Raw genomic sequence first — 10270 nt, forward strand, 5'->3', positions numbered from 1 at the left:
TGTTTTTGTGCATCCTGTAATAGTTTGTAGTATTGTTAAGCCTTTTGTTTTTGACTATTTATGACGTGTGTCTAATTCTGCTCTCTTTACTTTTATTTTTTGCAACTTCACTCTGGTCTGTTATTTCTGCACTTGAGTCATACTCTGATCATCACACTAACATTAAATACGACCATGTGGCCTGCCCATCTGTGTCTCTCCATAATCGGCCTACAAATCAGTCTTAAAAAGCATTATTTTCCAACTCACACACGACTAGCTAAAATTAGTTAGCTACAGCAAATATAATCTGCCAAAGTTGTAATTTCAGTTAACAACTTTGACTAAAGAAACCTAACGTTAGCTTATAGCCAAAACCTTACGCTAAATTGCATCGATGGTGGCAGCACGTTATGTAACACATTACGTGCCACTGATGCGCTGTTAAGAGATCATGGTCTTTACACGTATTTTTAAGAGATCCCGTTGAACTAAGGGGAAAAATAAATTGGTCAAATAGATTTAATTACCATATTATTTGACTGAAATCTCTCTCACATGCCATGGCGGTGACGTCTTGATAAGGGCAGAGTGAACAAATCTATTAACGGCAATGTTTACAATAAATTTCCGAGCAATAAGAATTGAAGGATGCCACTTAATAAAAAAGTGAGAATCCTGTATGCTATGCCAAATAAAAATGTTCTTTCTCCGATGTGAGAATCTGATGTCTTAACACGACAGATAATTCAATTTGGTGTGGTGCTGAGCTGAAAACAAACAAATCTTCGTATTGAACAGTTGGTAGGCACAAATCCCAGTTGACGGACAAAATTCTGTGTTGGGTACAGTCCTATAATAAATATTTATATTTTTCCACAAGCGTAGAAGAAAGATGTGCTTAAAGATACGACATCGAAAATACCCATGAGTTTCAGTCATGTCCGCAGAAAGGATGGTTAACCATCTGTCGCTGTGAGGAGTCAGTCAGACCTTTCGTCCGGTTGTATTCCTTGACAATATGGTCTCCAGTCCTTAAATATCACAATGTAAATTTAAGTCCCCTTTACCTTACTGAGACGACACGGTCACGTTAAATTTAATACTGACAAGCTTTTGCTCAACCCACATTAGAAAGGACTGACAATAATTAAACAGCAATGTTATTTATTTTTTATTTATTAGGACCCGAGCACCGACAACGTCGGGCCGCGAGGTCCCTATTGAAACTGTAGGAATTATTATTATTATTAGGGCCTGAGCACTGTTGGGGATTTACCCTCGGGCAAAAAGCCCACCGTATAATCTGACTCCAAAAGACTACACCTTCAGAAGGACCCCGCGCAGATCGTTTGATTGGAATTACATTCGATGAACAGAAGACGGTAGACGATCTATAAGTATGATCTATGGAGCAGAGACCATCGTTTTTCAGATCTACTACATAGATTCCATAAGGCTGAATGAGGTCGCCATGATCCTTGGGTGCCTTTTTTTTGTACCTACCCACCGTTCTTTTTTTTTTTTTTTACTTTGAAGCAGTTAGTCTTGGATGTTGTTATCCCCTTTTAAAAGTTGTGATATTTTTCAATTTATGAGGAAACACTGAGACTACGGCCAATAAGAGTCCACACATTGTAACTGACTCGTCTACGGCAGGTTGACACACACACTCGTGTGCGCTGTATGCTGCTCCCTGTAGACGCCAGCGGTGTATATTTAATGATCTGTTACGAGTCCACGTCACATTGGCTGTTGTCAAATTCTGGCCAGCTTTCAGAGGTAGCATTCGTCCTATGTGCATATCTGTCCGTTTTTTAAGACATTTTTTTCCAAGCATCTCGGGAAATAAGAGCTGTCGGAAAAGGAAGGTTAGCTAGCCACCGCCATCTCCTCTCCTCTCGCCTCAGTCGGAGCCGTGTCTTCCACACACCATGGGGAACGCTGCCACCGCCAAGAAGGGCAACGAGCTAGAGAGCGTGAAAGAGTTTTTAGCCAAAGCCAAAGAAGATTTCTTACGGAAGTGGGAATGCCCACCACAGAGCACGACGTGCCTCGACGACTTTGAGAGACTAAAGACGCTGGGTACCGGCTCGTTTGGAAGAGTCATGCTGGTGAAACACAAAGGAACAGAGCAACACTTTGCCATGAAAATACGGGACAAGCAGAAGGTGGTGAAGCTCAAGCAAATAGAACACACACTAAACGAGAAGAGGATATTACAGGCTGTGAGCTTCCCCTTTCTTGTCAAACTAGAGTATGCGTTTAATTAAGGACAACTCCAATTTGTACATGGTGATGGAATATGTTCCAGGAGAGATGTTCTCTCACCTAAGACGAATCGGAAGGTTCAGTGAACCACATGCACGGTTTTATGCCGCCCAGATAGTGCTGACCTTTGAGTACCTCCATTCACTACATTTCATATACAGAGATCTGAAACCCGAGAACCTGCTAATTGACCACCACGGCTATATTCAGGTGACAGACTTTGGATTTGCCAAGTGGGTAAAAGGCAGGACCTGGACGTTGTGTGGGACACCGGAGTACCTGGTGCCAGAAATCATTCTCAGCAAAGGCTATAACAAAGCTGTGCAAGTCTAAGTACACACGGCCGGTACAGTGAAACTGCGAATGGCTCATGAAATCAGTGGGCCCTCGGAGTCCTCATCTATGGAATGGCAGCTGGTTACATTCACGTGTGGTTTTAATATATTATGCATGCTTTTATCCTAAATTATTGACAAAGTGCAGAGGCCCAGGCGACACCAGCGACTTTGACGACTACGAGGAGGAAGTCCGGAGTCCTCATCGATGAAATGGGAGCTGGTTACATTCACGTGTGGTTTTAATATATTATGCATGCTTTTATCCTAAATTATTGACAAAGTGCAGAGGCCCAGGCGACACCAGCAACTTTGATGACTACGAGGAGGAGGAAGTCCGGAGTCCTCATCTACGAAATGGCAGCTAGTTACCCTCCATTCTTTGCAGACCAGCCAATTCAGATCTATGAGAAGATTGTGTCCGGGAAGGTAACGGAAAATGCGGGAAGGAGTTTGCCGAGTTTTAGGATGCGAGAACATGGATATATCAGGGAAATAAGAGGATCTTTGCACTCTTCTAAAGACTTGGGATGGAGCAGAGACCATCGTTTTTCAGATCTACTACATAGTCCCTTCATTCCATAAGGCTGAATGAGGTCGCCATGATCCTTGGGTGCCGATAACCTGTCACGTACACCTGCGTATTAAAGCAGACTCACCACTTTTTTCTTTTTTTTGTACCTACCCACCGTTCTTTTTTTTTTTTTTTTTACTTTGAAGCAGTTAGTCTTGGATGTTGTTATCCCCTTTTAAAAGTTGTGATATTTTTCAATTTATGAGGAAACACTGAGACTACGGCCAATAAGAGTCCACAAATTGTAACTGACTCGTCTACGGCAGGTTGACACACACACTCGTGTGCGCTGTAGGCTGCTCCCTGTAGACGCCAGCGGTGTATATTTAATGATCTGTTACGAGTCCACGTCACATTGGCTGTTGTCAAATTCTGGCCAGCTTTCAGAGGTAGCATTCGTCCTATGTGCATATCTGTCCGCCAAACTGCGAATGGCTCATTAAATCAGTGGGCCCTCGGAGTCCTCATCGATGAAATGGGAGCTGGTTACATTCACGTGTGGTTTTAATATATTATGCATGCTTTTATCCTAAATTATTGACAAAGTGCAGAGGCCCAGGCGACACCAGCAACTTTGATGACTACGAGGAGGAGGAAGTCCGGAGTCCTCATCTACGAAATGGCAGCTAGTTACCCTCCATTCTTTGCAGACCAGCCAATTCAGATCTATGAGAAGATTGTGTCCGGGAAGGTAACGGAAAATGCGGGAAGGAGTTTGCCGAGTTTTAGGATGCGAGAACATGGATATATCAGGGAAATAAGAGGATCTTTGCACTCTTCTAAAGACTTGGGATGGAGCAGAGACCATCGTTTTTCAGATCTACTACATAGTCCCTTCATTCCATAAGGCTGAATGAGGTCGCCATGATCCTTGGGTGCCGATAACCTGTCACGTACACCTGCGTATTAAAGCAGACTCACCACTTTTTTCTTTTTTTTGTACCTACCCACCATTCTTTGTTGTTTTTTTTTTACTTTGAAGCAGTTAGTCTTGGATGTTGTTATCCCCTTTTAAAAGTTGTGATATTTTTCAATTTATGAGGAAACACTGAGACTACGGCCAATAAGAGTCCACACATTGTAACTGACTCGTCTACGGCAGGTTGACACACACACTCGTGTGCGCTGTATGCTGCTCCCTGTAGACGCCAGCGGTGTATATTTAATGATCTGTTACGAGTCCACGTCACATTGGCTGTTGTCAAATTCTGGCCAGCTTTCAGAGGTAGCATTCGTCCTATGTGCATATCTGTCCGTTTTTTAAGACATTTTTTTCCAAGCATCTCGGGAAATAAGAGCTGTCGGAAAAGGAAGGTTAGCTAGCCACCGCCATCTCCTCTCCTCTCGCCTCAGTCGGAGCCGTGTCTTCCACACACCATGGGGAACGCTGCCACCGCCAAGAAGGGCAACGAGCTAGAGAGCGTGAAAGAGTTTTTAGCCAAAGCCAAAGAAGATTTCTTACGGAAGTGGGAATGCCCACCACAGAGCACGACGTGCCTCGACGACTTTGAGAGACTAAAGACGCTGGGTACCGGCTCGTTTGGAAGAGTCATGCTGGTGAAACACAAAGGAACAGAGCAACACTTTGCCATGAAAATACGGGACAAGCAGAAGGTGGTGAAGCTCAAGCAAATAGAACACACACTAAACGAGAAGAGGATATTACAGGCTGTGAGCTTCCCCTTTCTTGTCAAACTAGAGTATGTGTTTAATTAAGGACAACTCCAATTTGTACATGGTGATGGAATATGTTCCAGGAGAGATGTTCTCTCACCTAAGACGAATCGGAAGGTTCAGTGAACCACATGCACGGTTTTATGCCGCCCAGATAGTGCTGACCTTTGAGTACCTCCATTCACTACATTTCATATACAGAGATCTGAAACCCGAGAACCTGCTAATTGACCACCACGGCTATATTCAGGTGACAGACTTTGGATTTGCCAAGTGGGTAAAAGGCAGGACCTGGACGTTGTGTGGGACACCGGAGTACCTGGTGCCAGAAATCATTCTCAGCAAAGGCTATAACAAAGCTGTGCAAGTCTAAGTACACACGGCCGGTACAGTGAAACTGCGAATGGCTCATGAAATCAGTGGGCCCTCGGAGTCCTCATCTATGGAATGGCAGCTGGTTACATTCACGTGTGGTTTTAATATATTATGCATGCTTTTATCCTAAATTATTGACAAAGTGCAGAGGCCCAGGCGACACCAGCGACTTTGACGACTACGAGGAGGAAGTCCGGAGTCCTCATCGATGAAATGGGAGCTGGTTACATTCACGTGTGGTTTTAATATATTATGCATGCTTTTATCCTAAATGATTGACTATCTGTTATTTATATTTATCTTGCCTTTTAATTTAATTTATTTATTTATCTATTTTAACTCTTGCCATGGTGGAGACATACCCTCCGGATGATGTCCTCCCCTCTCCCCCGACAGGCAGACGAGGCCCATTTTGGACTCCCGACTCTTTCTTTAAACCTCCCCCTTTGCATGTTTTTACTTTGTAAAGCACTTGTTTATTTTTTAAGTTTTAGATGTGGGGTGTGTGTGTATATATATATATATATATATACTATATGTTTATTTATCCTTTTTTTATATTTGTTATATTTTAATTATTTATTTATTAAGGAAACACTGTGTGTGATTTTGTTTTCATTCCTTTATCCCCTTGTTTGCACGTTTTTATGAATTTTACTTTTACAGGAACCCACACCGGGGGACGGACCTTGGAGATCCTGGGGTTTCTTTTAAGGGTCGACTCCCGTTGCTCGTCCTGCGTCTGCTCTGATGTTCTTTTTAAACACTTTACCCATTTTAAACTTATTCTTTTAGAAGGTCGTTTACTATGGGGGGATTTTTTTAAGCATACCTATGCTCCTAATAAAAGAACACCCGACACCTCTTTTAGATAAATGTTCCCCTTGTGCCCGTGCCCTAACGTGTCCCTGTGCAGGACAAGGTCAACTCCTCAGAAGAATGAATAAAGTAACAGGGAAATGATAGAACAGGGCTCACAAACAGAGAGGAGAGATGGATATGCCGAGCCCTGACTTTGTGTCTGATGCTAGGGATATTTAATCAATTATTGTGTTGTGTGAAACCATAGATCTATGTTCTTTATGCTTTGATGCTTGACTTAATAAATTGTTTATACTTATAGATCGCCGTAGACGAGTCAGTTACAATGTGTGGATTCTTATTGGCCGTAGTCTCAGTGTTTCCTCATAAATTGAAAAATATCACAACTTTTAAAAGGGGATAACAACATCCAAGACTAACTGCTTCAAAGTTAAAAAAAAAACAAAGAACGGTGGGTAGGTACAAAAAAAAGAAAAAAGTGGTGAGTCTGCTTTAATACGCAGGTGTACGAGACAGTGAGAGGTTATCGGCACCCAAGGATCATGGCGACCTCATTCAGTGTTATGGAATGAAGGGACTATGTAGTAGATCTGAAAAACGATGGTCTCTGCTCCATCCCAAGTCTTCAGAAGAGTGCAAAGATCCCCTTGGCAGAATATTGACAGCATTGTCCAGCAGTACACTCACATCTGGGCACTACAGAGCAAATTCCCCTCCGCCTGCAGCTCCAGATATCAATCTGAGGGGTCACAAGACCGATAACATGGTAGCAATGAAGAAAAGAGAACCAATTCATCTTGTTTTTGCTCTTGTTTTGTGGGATTAGGAACATTTTTAGAATATTCTAGAGTCAAACTTTCTGTATCTCAATGTCAACAAAACTGAAGTCATTTTATTTGGACCACAGCATTTGACCAACATTATATCTTCTCATCTTGGCCCTTTGACCTCTTCTGTTTAACCATTCAATTCAGGATTTAAGTGTGACAATTAAATCAATGGGTTAGGTAAATCATACTTCGTGTTTAATAAGAATGAACCAAACGTCTCTCTACACATGCTCACTCTTCCATGACATACAAATAACAAGTGTATACATGATGTATATAAATAGGTTGCAAATTAACCCTAAACATCAAATATCAGATGAAATAACCTGCATTAAATACATCTGTATCAATAACCTAGATAATTAACAAAGACACAGGTAAAATAACTAAATCTATGGTTTAAATACACTTATGCTGCCATCTACTGGTAGAAAACACATTTACATTGTCTCTTTATACAGTCAATGCTGAGTTCACTCAAGCAACAACTCTGCACACACAATGAAGTGATATTATGAACTATACTGCATCAAACAATTCATCGAGTACATGGATGAATAAATATTAAACTGCATAGTCAACTGTTGCTAACATACTCCCATCGGCCCACATTTGTTTATACATTTTATAAAAGATTTGCAAAAAACAAAATCGTCTCGCTGTTTGAGTTTTGTACAGACAAAAAAAATGGAAAACTTGGTGTTTCTGTATTTTCGATTTAACGATAAAACAAACTATCAAAACGTACACGGACCATTTTGGTTTCTCCCAGGAGTTTACTTTTTAGTCTGAAAGTAGTTTGTGATTCTGAGGATCTTGTGAACTGATCATATTTTCTCGTGTTTTATGAGGATCACAGTGTTGCGTGCGACCGTTTTAGGAGTGAGGGTTCAGCGTTCTTACTCTGTCCCATAATTGTGTGTTTGGTCGTTTTTGCACCTTTTCATAAATTTACACCCTGACCCTAAACACCCATTTTCTTAGGAAATGTGGATGGCAAAATGCTTGCCATACTGTCTAACAGCCTGGACAACATACTTATGGCAAGCTCGCTATGCTGAGAAGGCCTTTGACAGGGTTGAATAGGGCTTCTTATTTTACACATGAGCCAAATTTGGTATGGTCCATTGTTCCTATGGATTAACTTAAATTAATAAATACAGACCCGATAGCGTCAGTACTGTGTAATGGAACTCTCCATTTCAGTTATACAGGGGCACAAAGCAGGGATGCCCGCCACTCTCTTTTTCTCCCTTTAACCTGGAAGCTCTAGCTATTGCAATTTAAAAAAATAATAATCTAGTATTAGAGGGGTCATAGCAGGTCACCAGGAGCATAAATTATTCTTATACGTGGCACATGGTCATGTTAAAAGGAACCCCTCTTTGACTTCTGAATCATCGGTATAGTTTAACTCTGAGATTGGAATATCCAAAAAGCCATTCTGACCTCCCAATATCTGAAACAACATCACAATCTGCCAAATACAGATTTCTGGAAATATCTCCAGCTTAAGCATCATATTATTTCTTTAAATAGTTGTCTAATTATTATGGTTACAATGCAGTTTAGGACCAACCATTCATATGGACTTTCATGAAAACGTAATATTTGACACATAAATTCCAGGAGAATACAGTTTACCAAAATCCCCGTACCAATGAGGACATCTAGTGCCGAGCATGAGTCACATACTGTACATACAGTGTCTATCCCTAATTTTAGATTTAGCCTGTGAGGAAAACTCTCATAAATGCTGTGCACATTAAAATAGTGATGGCCTATCAGGGAATAATCAATAACCAGAGAACAGTTAGCAGAATCATAATTGTTTTCAGCATTTTAAGTATTCACATAAACGTGTGCCACCCTACTGTTTTAGACAAGAAACGATCATTCTCGTTGAACTATATTTTGAAGGTGTGATCGTTGGTTCTGCAGGATTTTATTCTGTGCAGTTGTATGCTGCTCAAACTACTGCTCTTCTCTTTTAAGTTCCACAAGGGGAACGTTTGACCTTTACCCCACTACCGGGAGCTGATCAAACAAAATGTTTGGATGTTCTACAGATCTTTTCTTGTCTGTTTTACTGCCAGTGGCTCACACTTCAACTCTCTACTCCACCTTGGCCAGGTTCCATTGTGTCTACAAAGCTCTCCCTGGCTGCCTGTCTCACCTCATCAGACTAAGGTATTCAAAGAACAACATCTCGGCATGTCTACAATCATTCTGGCTGGTAACCAGTCACAGCAACAATTTGTCTGGCATACATCAGTGTAAACTGGGATCGCTCTCCAGGATTAATCTGGATTAATTAGCATCAACACCTTCCATTCATTGCTTCAGCACCACATGCTCCCTGGCCTCTCACATCTAGACCTGCTACCCTGTCTCCTACAAAATAATAGGTTCCCATAAAACTAAACTGCACTGTAAATTATTTGTTTTCCGGATTACGGTTGCAGTTTTAAACAGTTTGAAGCATGTGGTTAATGTTGTAAATTAAAAAAACAATATTCAAAAAAATGCTACAAAGCAAAATAATTGCTTTAAATGACTACGAAATTTAGACAAAAAATGGACATAAATATGCAGCAGTCTCCTGGGTGAAAGTTCACTGTTTTTTGACCCATCCACCACCTCAACCTCCTCCTCACATAGACTTCTGTGGACTAATTTGAAGTTTATTTGTGATGCGTAATCAACGACAAAAAACGTTTACCTCGAAACTTAAGTCACAATGTCGTTTCTGTGTATGGGAATGTCATTTTCATGAAACCTCTTCTCGCCATCTGTCTTTTCCTAAATAACTGGCCCCCAGGATGCTTCAGTTTTAGACCTTTGACATTTTACGGTTGCTACCATCTCGTGTGAAGCATCACTCTCATATTTGTTAGTTTAGCTGAGCTGGAAGAAACTGTCCAAGGCAACTGTCAGGAGACTCCATGAGGTCACTGTGCCCAGCCAAGGAATAGTCCAGCACTTAAACCCCTATTTAACCTTCTGATAAAGTCACGCTAGCTGTTTTATGCTAGGCTAATGTAGCCGTCTCCTGACTCCAGGTTCATATTTAACGGTCAGATATAAGAATGGTGTCTTCTTGTTCAACTCGCAGCAAGAGAGTGAAAATGCATATTTCCAAAAATATTCCGTTGAATATTTTCGGTTGTGCAAAGCTTAGCTGTGGTCCATCGAAAGGTCTAACTCATGGCGTTGTGTCCACACTTACAAAAAAACATATACTTTACTTAAGACCAAAACTGCTTTTGTGGAATTGAGAATGTTGCCTAAACATTTGTTAGTGCAGTTATTTTTCACACAAAGTCGTCAACATAACCTAGTGGCTCGAAAACTCTGTCTAGGTCTGAAAAGACTTTCCAAGAGAAAGTGGAAACAGGGTCTGCAGAGCA

General features: G+C 41.2%; 2 pseudogenes; both read left to right on the top strand.

Moving 5' to 3' along the window:
* Positions 1 to 1347: 1347 nt before the first annotated feature.
* On the top strand, positions 1348 to 3459 carry LOC142946881 (cAMP-dependent protein kinase catalytic subunit gamma-like; annotated as a pseudogene).
* A 945-nt stretch (positions 3460 to 4404) lies between these two features.
* On the top strand, positions 4405 to 5221 carry LOC142946873 (cAMP-dependent protein kinase catalytic subunit beta pseudogene; annotated as a pseudogene).
* Positions 5222 to 10270: the final 5049 nt, after the last annotated feature.

The sequence above is a fragment of the Anarhichas minor genome, unplaced genomic scaffold, assembly GCF_050575085.1.
Source record: "Anarhichas minor isolate MPS153535 unplaced genomic scaffold, ASM5057508v1 ptg000002l, whole genome shotgun sequence".
In the NCBI taxonomy this organism is placed as follows: domain Eukaryota; kingdom Metazoa; phylum Chordata; class Actinopteri; order Perciformes; family Anarhichadidae; genus Anarhichas; species Anarhichas minor.